The sequence below is a fragment of the Protopterus annectens genome, chromosome 7.part0 (assembly GCF_019279795.1).
Source record: "Protopterus annectens isolate FY-2018-M chromosome 7.part0, PAN1.0, whole genome shotgun sequence".
Lineage (NCBI taxonomy): Eukaryota > Metazoa > Chordata > Ceratodontiformes > Protopteridae > Protopterus > Protopterus annectens.
The window spans coordinates 129,540,579-129,554,957 of NC_056739.1; the positions used below are offsets into that span (position 1 = coordinate 129,540,579).

At 43.7% G+C, this 14,379-nt stretch overlaps 1 protein-coding gene across 1 annotated transcript in view; it reads right to left on the reverse strand.

Annotated features, from left to right (window-relative positions):
• Positions 1 to 14,379, reverse strand: part of ZNF76 (zinc finger protein 76) — an 870,184-nt gene that overhangs the window by 27,258 nt on the left and 828,547 nt on the right. The gene's annotated exons all lie outside the window — the stretch shown is intronic.

The window sequence follows — 14,379 nt, forward strand, 5'->3', positions numbered from 1 at the left end:
TATTATGAGAGAAGTTGTGGTTAAAAGACAGCATGGACATTTTACACCCATTCTAGGAACACACTTATTCAATCAGGCTAACCAAGAGGTTTCCCATGATTTAGATATTGTTGAACAAACTAGATCTCTACTTGATTCTTCAGAAGTAGAACATACGGGGAATTACAATTCCCCAGGTATACACTTGATGAGTTACACTATTAACTATAAATGTAGTTTATCCACCACCTTTTCATGTGAAGCCCCTATTATTAAAGAAATATTAATGAAGAACTGGAACCTACTAATGGGTGAAAAAGATTTTTTGGATGTTATAGGTGAGAGACCCATTTGCATTTTTAGGAAGGGGGCTAACCTGAAGTATCTCTTTAAACATTTGTGTTTTCCATGAGCTAATGGGCACATGTCAAAATGTGGAAAGTACAGTTTTGTACCTACCATAAATGTAGATGTCCGATAGGTATGCATCTGCAGTCCTTACATATGGGTTGTCCTGCCTCAGGCAGCCCTTCGGTCGGCCGGATTCCAAAGTCTGGGTCCGGCGTCGGCTGATGTCGCCCTTTTTCCCGACGTCATAGCGCCTGGGGTATAAAAGCGTCAGCCGACGCCATGTTCCTCAGTTTTTCTTGCCCCAGATGCCAGGTGCCCTCTAAAGAAGGCTAAATTTTGGAGAAATGAATAAATTCCAATCATGCAAACCAATAAATAACAAATACACCATAAAAGATAACCCCAGCTAGCTAAAAAGAGGGATAGGTACCCAAAGAATACCATAGAGGGGTAGGAGGGAGGGAAAACCTGACTGCAGATGCATACCTATCGGACATCTACATTTATGGTAGGTACAAAACTGTACTATGTCCTTCAAGGATGCATCTGCAGTCCTTACATATGGGTAGAATACCATAGCCATGCTGGGGGTGGAAGGACCCAAGAAAAGGATGGTGTAGCTAACATGCCCTGCAGGACTGCAGTAGCAAAGCCTGCTCTGGATCTGGAATATAAAGGCAGGTTGTAATGCTTGGAAAATGTATGCACAGAGCTCCATGTAGCAGCTTCTAAAATGTCCTTTGTAGCCACCCCTCTTAAGAAGGCTGTGGAGGTGGCTGTTGCTCTGGTGGAATGAGGTCTTATGGTAGCTGGCACAGCTTTTCCATGAAAAGAGTAACAGAATTGAATGCAATTTCCTATCCATTTTGAAACTGTTTGTTTGGAAATTGCTCTTCCTTGTACACCAGCAGCATATGCTATAAACAGTTGGTCAGTTTTTCTGTAAGTCTTAGTTCTGTCCAAGTAGTAACGCAACTGTCTGTGAATGTCCAGGGTATGCAGAAGTTTCTCTCCTTTATTTTGTGGATTTGGAAAGAAAGTAGGCAGGTGGATAGCTTGGTTCAGTGAGACCCTGGATACCACCTTTGGCATGAATGAAGGATTGGTTCTCAAAGAGAGACTGTCCTTATGGAAAATGAGAAATGGTTGTACTGCCATGAGGGCCTGTAACTCAGATACTCTTCTTGCTGAGGTTATGGCCAGAAGGAAGGCAGTTTTCCAAGACAGGAATTGTAGTTCTGAAGATGCTGCTGGTTCAAATGGGGGTAGCGTTAATTTTTCCAACATGAAGTTAAGGTCCCATGTAGGCACTGGTGGTGTCCTTGGAGGGTTGATGTTTTTTATCCCTCTTAGAAACTGCCTTAGCAGAGAATGAGAAAATACAGGTGGATCAGTGTTGTACTCTGCTGAAATAGCTGAAGCATGAATTTTTATGGATGAGTAAGAAAGGCCATTATGGAGCATTTCAGCCAAGTATTCAAGGATATGTGGGATGCTCATCACTGTCGGATCCTGACCCTGTGCGGTGCTCCAGGTTCGAAATCTTTTCCATTTTGCTGAATATGCCTTTCTTGTGGAAGGCCGAGCTTCCATGATGATATCCTTTACCCTCTTGGATAGTTTATCCTGGTGAGGAGTCAAGGTATTTTCCAGGCTGTCAGTTGCAAGGTTTTCAGGCTGGAGTGCAGAGTTTTGTAGTTGTGCTGTGTCAGAAGAAGTGGCCATTGTGGTAGGGGCCACGGGTTTGTGCATGTCATGCTCTTTAACAGTGGGTACCAGTGTTGTCTTGGCCAGTCCGGAGCTATCAGAATCACTTTTGGTTGTTCTGTCCTGATCTTCAGTAAGACCTTGTTCATTAACGGAAGAGGTGGGAATGCATATACTGTTAGAGCATTCCAGCTGAAGGATAGGGCATCCACCTTCCATGCTTGAGGATGGTATGTCCTTGTGCAGAATTTCTTCAGGTGATGGTTGTGGGGGGAGGCAAACAGATCTATGTCCGGCCTTCCCCAAGATTGTGTTATCTGAAGAAAAATGTCTGGATGCAACATCCATTCGTGTGGATCCATGGTGTTTCTGCTTAGGCTGTCCGCCAGTACATTTTCTTTTCCTGGTACGAACTGGGAATGCAGTTGTATGTTGAGTTTTAGGGAAAGTTCCCAAAGAATCATTGCCAGCCTGCAAAGAGGGTAGGAATGGGTACCTCCTTGCTTGTTTATGTACCACATAACTGTGGTATTGTCTGTCTTTATTAGCAGGTGACCTTGATGCAGGAAATGTTTGAAGGCTTTGAATGTATGCATGCAGGAAGGAATGCATGAATGCAGGAATGTTTGAATGTATCACTGCCAGCATTTCCTTTTGGTTGATGTGCAGGCACAATTCCTTTTGAGTCCACTGCCCCTGAATACATCTGCCCTTCATGTGCGGTCCCCATCCATGGTCTGAGGCGTCCGTTGTAATGGTTTGGCTGATATGAGGCTTGCTGAAAGGTAGGCCCATGTTTGACTGACTTGCTTGTGCCCACCACAGAAATTCCTTTTGAAGGCATGGAATGAGGGGATCAAGGCTTCTAGGCTGTGACTGTGTTGAGACCATAGACTCCTTAGGTACCATTGCAGTTTCCTCATATGCAGCCTTGCTTGTGGAATCAGCAGAATGCAAGATGCCATGAAACCCAGGGCCTGCAGGATTTTCCTTGCAGTCAGCTGGGTTTGTGTTGTCAGATTTTTGAAATAATCCGGTAATTGTTCTTGTTTTTCTTCTGTGAGAAAAGCCATTTGGGTGTTTGTATCCAGTTTGCACCCAGAAAAATTATTCTTTGGGATGGAACAAGTCTTGATTTCTGAAAGTTGACTGTGTATCCCAAGGTCTGTAGTAGGCGGATGGCATAGCTCAAGTGTTTTAACAATGTTTGTTGGCTGTCCGCTTGTATAAGGCAGTCGTCCAGGTATGGGTATATTTGAATCCCCTGAAGTCTGCAATGTGCAATTATTGATGCCACGCATTTCGTGAATACTCTGGGCGCAGTAGATAAATCAAAGGGCAATGCTGAGAATTGATAATGCTCTGAACCTGCAAGAAATCTGAGGTGTCTTCTGCAACTTTATCTGATAGGGACATGCAGGTATGCCTCCTTGAGGTCTAGAGTTACCAGCCAGGACCCCTTGCCCAGCATGGGAAGGAGCTGCTGTAAGGTCAGCATTTTGAATTTTGGCACAATGAGATAAGTATTCAGTGCGGACAAGTCTAGAATAGGCCTCCATTGCTTTTCTTTTCTTGGAACAAGGAATAGTCTGGAATAAAATCCTTGGCCTTGTTCTGTGAAAGGGACCTTTTCTATTGCCTTCATTTGTAGTAGTTTGGAAATCTGCTTGAAAGCCTCTGCCCTTTGATTTGGTGGCAGGTTTGGCATGCCTTGTCTTTTTGGTAATGTATGAAAATGGAATTTGTATCCTTTGTCAATTTGCAGTATCCATTTGTCCTTTGTAATACTGTGCCAATTTTCTGAGAATAAAGATAGCTTTCCGCCCAAAGGTGCTTTCAATTGAGCCCTGGTTGGCGGAGTCAAAGTCAAGTCATTGAGTTTGTCCTTGTGCAGTAGATGTAGGTCCTGCACTACCTCTCTGGGTAGGAGGCTGCCATTGACGTCCTCTGTAGGAGCCTCGAGCTTGCCCTCTACCTCTGCCACGCCTGTTTTTCCCTCTTTGAAATCTGTCTGTATCCGGAAAGGACCAATTCTTAGAAGGCCAATTTCTGCTGAATCTTGGTGGTTGGACCTGTAGAAAATCTTTGACTGTTTGTACTGATTTAGCCTTTTCCTCAAATTTCTTTAAGACCTCTTGAGCCGTGGAACCAAATAACTTTTGTTTTTCCAGTGGTGCATCCAGAAGCTTTGCTTTAACATGATCTGGCAGTGTTTGTTCCTTCAGCCAAGCATGTCTACGTATGACTGCACCTGTCATTGCTGACCTACATGAAGCTTCCAATGCATCATAACCACACTGTAAGAAATGGTTGCTAACCTGTTGAGAGTTATGCACCATATCCTGAAGGGCCTTGCAGGCTAGGGGTTCAGGTGAGGATAGTTTTTTATGCAATTCATCTAACAGATACTCTTGATACTGTATCATATGGAATTGACAATTTAAAGCTCTTATAGAAAGAGTGGAAGAAGTATACACTTTTTTACCCCATCTCTCTAAAGCCCTGGATTCCCTTTCAGAAGGAAGTGAATTCTTGGCAGTGGTAGTTGTAACCCCTTTAGGGCCCTGGGAAATAGTTTCTGGGTCAGCAGAGTGGCCCTTGTAAAGGTATAGATGTGAGTCCGGGACCCTGTAGTACCTGTCAGGTTTGACAGGGGCCGGAGGAAGGGAGTCAGGGGAAATACTAAACTCAGAGTACACATCTTCTATAACATTCAAAACAGGAGGGATAGCCAAAGGTCTATGCTGAGGTAAATGTAAAAAAGTCCTTAACCTCTTTCTGGAATCAGAGAATTCCTGGCCTTGTCATTTGAAATGCTCTCTCATGGAGTGAAGGGTCTCCCCAAAGGAAAACTCTTCGGGAGGGGAGGCCGAGGGAACAGATTCCTCTGCATCAGAATCCTTGTAGGCCGGAAGGGCCTCCTCCTGGTAGTCCGAAAGTACAGAGTCATCTGAGGCCTCATCAGAAGACTGGGGATCTGTCTGCTCAACCCTGGGCCTTTTGCCTGGAGGAGGTTGAGAGCCCCTGTCTGGATGTGGCTGAGAGCCCCTGATTAAGGAAATAAGGTCCTTAGCCAAGGTTAAGATTTGTGAACTGGTAGTGGATCCCTGAGGAATAGCCTTGGGAGGGAGAGATTTTGGCTGTTTAGCAGCTTTAGCCCGTGTAAAGGCCTTAATGGACATGGATACAGGAGGCCTGGCTGCCCCACGTGCTGGGGTAGATTTATCAACCGAAATGGTGTTGGATATTTCCTGAGCACCGGTTTCAGATGGAAATTCTATGACTGACTCAGGAATGGCCTCCGGTACCGAAGTTACCGGTTGTGCGGTGTCGTTGGTCTGAAGCGGTAGAGATTCGGCTTCAGAAGAGACCGAGACACTCGAGGTAGGCCTAGGCGTGGAGTCGGCCGAAACCACGGACCGCGTGTGTCGGTCCTTATCCTTTCATTTTTTGGGTAAATGTGCTGTCGGAAGCTCCGATGGCATGATATAACAAAAATTGTCCCCAAAAAATTCCTCTGCAAACTCTGCCCGACACCTAAGAGTGCGTTTATTGAAGGAAGCACAGGCTGAACAGGCCGAGACGTCATGGTCTGGGCCTAGGCAGGGTAAGCAGTAAGAGTGGAAATCCTTATGAGGTATTTGTTTCCCACAAGATAAACAATTATTAACTTTAACCGTTTGATCTGACATCGGCTGAGGCAAGAAAGAGTCCCCAACAGGGTACTTAGCTTTTTTGAAGTCTTCGGTAGCTGAAATCACAGGAGCTGGCCGACCGGCACTTGCGAACCGCTTCTGCTTCTGGCACCTCGCAGCTAGAAAGACTGAGGAACATGGCGTCGGCTGACGCTTTTATACCCCAGGCGCTATGACGTCAGGAAAAAAGGTGACATCAGCTGACGCCGGACCCAGACTTTGGAATCCGACCAACCGAAGGGCTGCCTGAGGCAGGACAACCCATATGTAAGGACTGCAGATGCATCCTTGAAGGACATCATGCAAATTCTGTTCATACATTCTTGAAGTTGGTGAGACCACTGTTAACCACATTAGAGTCAAAGTACCAGGGAAGGTTTCATGTGTTACGGAAAGAGTTGTTCACTGTGCAGTTTGCTCCAACTGTCCTTGTTTTTATGTCGGTAAAACTGAACGTAAAGTTAAAAACAGGATTAGTGAGCATGTTGGGAACATTCGAGATGGATATGACTGCAATGCACTGGCAAAACATGTGAAGGTTAACAAGGGACGTCAGTTCAAATCTATTATTTTAGAAATTCAAAAACATAGAGAGGGGGGCAGCTTGGCCATACATTCTTGAAAGGGCTGAGTTGATTTGGCAACTTAGACTAGTTGCAGTACATTGGCCTGGCCTTAATGACAGTTTGTCCATTAGTAGTTTATTAAAACTGAAAGCCCTCAGAAGATGAACTATATGAATAAGCACAATTAGTTTTATGAATTAATATCAACATTATAATCCATTTTTACAAAATATTTGTATACGTATTAATTTTTACATTCACCAGCACTGTTTTCACTACTGATTTGACACATTGTATGCATTCTAAGGATATTGATTTAAACAAATGTTTTTAAACATGTCATGTACTTGCTGTCCTAGTTATCAAGCTCAAAGCATATTAATTGATGGGTGGGCTTTGGATAGAATACAATACTATAACATTGCTTTATATACATTTATTTACTTATTTATATATTTTTATACTAATCTGAGAAATTCTTATATCTCTGTGCATCTTGTGCATTTTACTTCTGTGTTTACTGTTGCATTTTACGTGTCTTATGTCTTACGGCTGCATTTAAACAGTAATTAAATATTTTGCTTGTCAGTTTCCCTTTAAACATGGTATAGGAAGTGATGTCACCTATTCAAGTCAGTTTATTTGATTTTTAAATTTTAAAACCTTAATTCTGATGAAGTTCCTTATGTGATTTGATTGGGATGAAAGCGCTTATGCACATGGACTAATAAATCGAATGTTTGTGGATTTATAATCTCTGGTCTGCCATTTGTGACTTCTACTTTTGTTTTGATATATATACATTTTCCCAGTCATTTGGAACTCTGGGCTGGATTCAATAAACTGCACACTAAGTATACACTGTTTTGAGGAACAAACACAGACATAACACAAACCTTCTTCCTCCTAATTTTAGTTTTCCTACTGATATTTTTGCTGCTTTACATATTGACAGGGATTCATAAAGGTTACCACAAAGTGTAGATTACATGTAGACTTAGCGTAATCTTTCTGAGTGACTAGAAAACACAAAAATGAGATAAGAATTTTACTGAATACATATCGTGTACACTTAGCGTAGGCTTTATTGAATCCTGGCGTCTGTCTTTCAACTTCTTTACTATTCAAAAAAATGCAGTGATGTGAAGTACACTATAGGATTTTTTTTTTAGATTTAGATCTACTACTACTACTTTTTATTGTGTGCCACCCTTCTTTTCACTGGATTCAGCCTTTATCCCCAAATTAAAATAAAAAATATTTCCAACATCTCCATGTTCATCATATTGATCACTGCTGCTGTAGCCTTAGCTGTATGGGTTATACCTTGCTGAGGATATAACAGCCTGCCAGCTTCTAAAACTTCAGGGCACCTTCCACACACAAACTGTCAAGCAGTTCAAGCTGAGCTGACTACAAGACAAGTTTGGGCTCAAAGCTTTCCATTTTGTTAATTTTGTTGTTTTATTACTTTCATCTTCAGGAAAGTTATTTCAAAGCTAGGAATGTTGTGTTATAATGGACTGTCTCAAGATTGCAATGTACTTTTAAATGGAGAACTCGTTTTTTTCTATCAGTTTAAAAGTAGTGTAAAGTAACTGAATTTTTTTTTCTGTGGAGAATTTGTGTTTAATTTTCTTTTGTAAGGCTGGCATAATGTTTTAAAGTGCTTTTTACTGTGTTTTTTCCATCAAAAAAGTAACTTTTGTGGACTGGTAGTGTTTATTGGGAATTGCTGCTGGTCTTTCCCGGGAAAGAAGCTCAATTTTCAGCTTGACCAAGGAACAGACTACCAGATCCATGGCCAAACCTTCTTCCAGACACAAAGAAAAAGTTAAGGAAACAGTCTTTGCCACCTCAGCAGGCTAGTAACTTACCTCAGCCACAGGTGGGTGACTCTGCTATGGCCATTTGCTGTACCTCAGAGCACTCATCTTTAACCCCAAATCCCTCTGGTGTAGCACCTGCATCCACTATGGACTAGGGGTTAGCAAAGTCCTCTGTGGCTTTTGAGGTTCCAACAGTGGACAAGGGAAGCCACTCTTGTCGGTCTTGGGAGAGGGAAGGGGGGAAGTTTCTCTGTTGTGTCAGAATGCTCTGCTAACCCCTGGGGAAGCAGCTGCTGCCATTAGTAAAGTACAGTTGTGTAAAACCTTACCATAACAGTAGATGCCCTCCCCTTCACTGATGCAGTATTCTTTACAAAGGGGATCGCCTGAGTGTGGTATACCAAAGGCTTAGATTTTATAGACATTGTACGTCACACGTATGCTCCCTGCTCAAAGCATAGGGTATAAAGGTGACTTACGGACGTACATACAAGAACTGAAATGCCCCAGGAGGAACAAATATTCCTATGAACTAGGTGGAAGCATACATCCAGAAGGAGAAAAAAGAAAAGAATTCCATGCCAGGAAGACAAAAGGAAAACAGCAGAGAAGAAGGGAGAGGAGGGAGAGAGTGAATACTACAACAGTGAAGAGAAGGACATCTCCTGTTATGGTAAGATTTTACTTAGCTGTACTATTGTCTTTCCATATCACTGTTGCACTATTCCTTACTAAGGGAGTGTACAAAAGCTAAGGTGGAAACTTGGGAGGAGGAAGGCACAGAGAAGCCTTCTAGAACCCCATTTAGGAGGCTCTATATTACGAGACTGAAACCTTAGGTAGTTGAATACCTAAAGGTCAATCTCTAAATATCGAAATGTAAAAATAATGAATGGCCATTTCCACACAGGGAAACAATGCTGTTGGCAAAAAAAAAAAAAAAAAGTTTTAAACAGAAATCAAGTGGGGGGCTGTGCCACCTACCCCCCAACTAAATATACCAAACTCCGAGATTGCTCTACATTGTAAAAAGGGCAAAATCCGCATAATAGCCAAACAACTTGTTTCCCTGTGTGGAAACGGCCATTCGCGTTTTTACATTTCGATATTTAGAGATCGACCTTTAGGTATTCGACTACCTAAGGTTTCAATTTCATGATATAGATCCATTTAAGATAACTCTTGCAAAGCCAGTTTGTGCTCTGGAAACATCCAACTTGTAATATTTAGTGAAGGTATGGACAGAAGTCCAGGTAGCAGCCTCAGAGATGGAACTGGTATCCAGTCCTTTGAAAAAGCACCACAGGAAGCAACAGCTCTAGTAGAATGAGCCTTTACAGAAGTAGAAAGACATTTCCCACGAAAGGAATATCAAAAGGAAATTGCCTTACAGATCAAGGAGGAGATGGTTTGCTTAGAAACAGCCAAACCTAGAGATTTGGCATGAAAAGAAACAAAAAGTTGCTCAGATTTGCGAATAGCCTTATCCAAATAATATCCAAGCTGTCTGTGCAAATCCAAAGTGTGAAGAACCTTCTCACTAGCAGATTGCGGAGAAGGAAAAAAAGGGCAAATTAATAGACTGATTAAGAGACAACTCATTAACCACCTTAGGCATAAAAAAGGATTAATATGAATAGACACCCTGTCCTTATGACAAAACTACTAAAGGAGACTCTCTTAGTTGAAGTAAGGGATAAAAGAAGAACAGTCTTCCAAGTACAATGCTGTAAGAAAGCAGAAGCAGCAGGCTCAACAGCAGCCTCAGTCAATTTTTCAAGAACAACACTGAGGTCCCAAGAAGGTGGAATAAGTTTCCTGGGAGGCCCTGATATGAAGGACACTTTTAAGAAATTGTTTGACGTCAAACCTAGAGGAAAGAGGAAGAGTCAATGGCAAACAAGCAGAAATAGCTGAATGGTGAGCTTTAACACAAGAATATGGTAACCCAGCATAGAGCAATTCACACAAATAAGACAGAACCATAGGATCCCTACAAAAAATGGATCTTGGTTATGAGAAAGGCATCAGAGAGAAAATCTCTTCCATTTGGACAAATATGATTTCCTGGTAGTGGGTTTCCTAGCCTCCTGCAGAAACCAAAGCACGTCCGCAGAAAAAGATGCCTAAAAGGGATCAAAACCACATCACTCAGGGTCAGCTGAAGAACGGACAAGTGGGGATGGATCAGGGAACACTCATCTTGCATGAAAACGTCCAAACTGTGAGGTAACATATGGTGATTGTCCCTGGCTAAGTGAAGAAAGGGGAACCAATACTGTCTGGGCCAAAGGGAATCACCAGCAAGATTTTGGGGGAGTCTTGCTTTATCTTAAGTAGGACTCTCGGAATCAGAGGAAGGGGAGGGAAGGCATACAGAAACAATCCCTTACAAGGAAAAGATAAAGCACCCACCTTCCAGGCCAGAGGGCTTCACACACTAGTGCGAAAAAGTAGTAGTTGTCTGTGGGGAAGCAAAAAGATCTACCTGTGGAGTACCCCACCGATGGACAGTGTCCAGAAACACTTCTCTATGAAGCATCCATTTGTGAGCATACATAGTGGACCTGCTCAGAGAGTCTGCCACTATATTTTTCTCTGAAGGAATGCAGACAGCCTGAAGAGTCACTTGATAGCTGGGTCTCAGACCTGAAAAAGAAGTTATGTACTCACCATAATGTTCCATGTTTGTAGTCCATCTCACCCGTCATTCTTACATATGGGTTCGGAGCCAATCCTCTGCTCCGACTCCGCCTATTTACAAGCTGGAAGTCTTCTAGTTGGCTCATGGCTAGGTAGGTATCCCATGGTGCACAAGTACAATCCCCAGATCTTGTTTGCTGCTAACTAAAAAGCCAATACCAAAAGGTCTCCATAAGAAAAGGATAATATTTTTCTGTCTCCAGGTACTTCCAGGCTGGGGGTAGGAGGGCAGGTTCTTAAGAATGAAGGGTGAGATAGACTACAAACATGGAACGTTACTGTGAGCACATAACTTCTTTATGTTCTGTAGTCCTATCTCACCTTCATTCTTACATATGGGACAGCGTCCCTAGTGCCTTATTCTTGGGTGGCTCAAGGAAAAATACTCCTGAGTACCGTGGAACCAAATGATGCTGTACCCCTGGAGGTTAAATCCAATTTGTAATAAGTAATAAAAGTGTAAGGGGTAGCCACGTAGCTGTTGCACAAATATTATCAAGTGGGACCCTGGCTTGAAAGGCTGCAGAGGTAGACTGAGATCTGGTAGAATGAGCCTTGATTTTAAAGGGTAAAGGTCTACCTTCAGAACTGTAAACATGAGCTATACAGCTAGAAATCCAATTAGAGAGTGTTACTTTAGAAACTGGTAAGCCTGACCGGGATTCGGAGAAGGAAATGAATAATTGATCTGTTCTCCTTATTCCGGTGCAAATAAAAACATAATTGTCTATGGACATCCAGCTGGTGAAAACCTGTATTCAGCTGTGTTGGAATGATCTGGAAAGAACACCGGAAGTTCTATGGATTGATTCAAGGTGGCATGGGAACAGACCTTGGGGACAAAGGAGGGATTAGTATGAAGGGACACCCTGTCTATGTGAAAAATCAGATAAGGAGGTTTTACAGACAATGCTTGCAACTCTGACACCCGTCTGGCTGACGTGATAGCCACCAGAAACAGTTTTCCAAGACAAGAATTTCAGAGAGGATGAATGAGAAGCCTCACAAGGCGGAGAAGTTAATTTGGATAACACAACATTTAAATCCCATGAGGCAACAGGTTCTTGAAAGGGCGGGTCTTAAAGTGGCATCTTTAAGGAAAGTTTTGCACAGCTTATGTGACATCAGATTAGAATCTTGAAAACCTAGATGAACCTTTGAAATCGCTGCCAATTGAACTCTGGTAGTGGCAGCCGCAGATCCCTGGTGAAAAAGCTCAGACAGGAATTCCAAAACCACTGGAATGGAGGCAGTGTAAGGGTCAACATTCATTTTCTCAGCTCAGATAATCTTCTCCATTTACTGGAATATAGTTTCCTAGTGGAAGGTTTATGAGAAGTCGTGAAGCCTGACTAGGGATGGAACTGGAGCAGCCATGCTGTCAAATTGAGGGTGTGTAAGGAGGGCTGAAGCGAACCAGACATGTGAGTCAACAGGTCTGGAGCTGGGTCCAGAATCCAAGGATCGTCTAGGAGAAGAGGCCCAAGAAAGGGGAACCAAACCTGACGAGGCCAGTAAGGAGCAATGAGGATAAGTTTGCTTCCCAGCCGTTTCACTTTCTGAATAACCTTAGGAATGAGAGTTTGTTTGTGTCTTTCGGCTTTTCCTGGTTAGGGGTCGCCACAGCGGAATTCCGGTCCGCTAATGATTGGCAGTAGAGTTTTACGTGCTGGCTTGCCGGGCCTAATGCACAACCTTCAATGAAGGAACGCCCATTCATGCATGTCGCCACACAGAAGACGCTCTGAAAATCGAATGGGCAACGTCTAACTGTGAGGTGACAATGCTACCGCAGCACCACCACCGCAGTTAACCTTGGGAATGAGAGTAAAGGGAGGAAAAACATCAGGAGACCCATGGGCCAATCATGAACAAGTGCGTTTCTCGGTGACTCCCCCGGAGGGGGGATGAGGGAGAAGTAGCTGATGCATTTGGCAGTGATTGGGCTGGCAAAGAGGTCACAGCAAGGCTATCCCCATCTACGGAAAATCTGTTCCGCCGTTTCCTGTTTCAGAGACCACTCGTGAGGCATCAGGATTGGCCGGCTGAGCTTGTCGGCCATCATGTTGGTTTGTCCCTGGAATGTGCGTTGCCACCAGAAAACTCTGGGAAGATATCACCCATTTCCAAATTCGCATGGTCTCTCGACAGAGTGGGTAAGATTTAGTTCCGCCCTGTTTGTTGATATGCCATACTACCAACATGTTGTCTGATTGTATTGCAATAGTCCCCAGAGGCAGAAGGTCATGGAGTGCTTGCAACACCAGGAGCACCGCCCTCATCTCTAGAACGTTGATATGCAAGTGAGCCTCATGATCTTGCCATGTGCCTTGGACAGTCCTGCCGAGATAATGCCCTCCCCACCCTGTGAGGCATCCGTGGTCACAGTGGCAATGGGTTGGTAAGGAACAAATGAAGTGCCTGTGGTTAACTGATTGGGCAGTGTTCACCAAAGGTGGTCCTTCTTGCAAGATTCTGTCAGCAGAATGTGATGAGATAATGGTAGATGCTGAAAGGACCACTGCGACGACAGGAGCCATTGAAGAATTCTCATGTGTAGCCTGGCTAGTGACACTAGTAATATGGTGGAAGCCATGGTCCCTAGTAGCTGCAGAATATTCTTGGCTTTGACCTTTTGTAAGGGGAGAAGATGCCAGATTTGAAGAACCAGATTCTGTGCCCTTTCGGCAGGAAGACGAACCAACATGTCAACTGTTGTCCATCTCTGCGCCTAAAAAAATCACAGATTGCTAGGGCAATAAGGCAGATTTTTCCCAATTTATAGAAATTCCCAGCTGGGCACAAAGCTGAATAGTAGTGTCCCTGGTCTGAAGAAGTAGATGCTTGGTGGGGGTGGTCAAGAGCCAGTCGTCCAGATGCAGAAACACCTGGAATCCTCGACGTCTCAGGTGAGCTGTCAATACTGCCATACATTTGGTGAACATCCTGGGAGCTGTGGTGAGACCGAAGGGCAGAGCACGAAACTGGTAATGACTGGCTCCCAGCCGGAGGTGTAGAGGACTCCTCGACACCCTGCCCATTTTTGTGTGGTAGAAGGCATCTTGGAGATCTATTGAGCACATCCAATTGTCTTTCCCTAATAACAGGAGTATAGACTGCATTGTCACCATCCGGAACTTGTCCTTTTTTACTGATTCGTTCAATCTGCTGAGGTCCAAAATGGACCTCCAGTCCTATGTACGTTTTGGCACTAAAAAGAGTAAGTTCCGGATCCTATTTTGTCTGCTGGGACGGTTTGAATGACTCTTTTTGACAGCAACTTGTTGACCTCCACAGTTGCCTGATCCCTGTGATTGGGTGGAACATCTGGGATCCTCTTGGGGACAAAGGGTGGAAGAGAAAGGAGTATGACATAACCTCTGGTAATAATTCTTTGTACCCACTTGTCTTGAGTGATACCCAGCCAGGCTTCTGGATACAAAGAAATGCGACCCCTGACCGGCCCCAGAGAAGCACAGTTGGGCCCCACATCAGAAGCACTGGTAAGGCCACCCCTAAAAGGAATTGCAGCCTCCCTAGTTTTGCGGA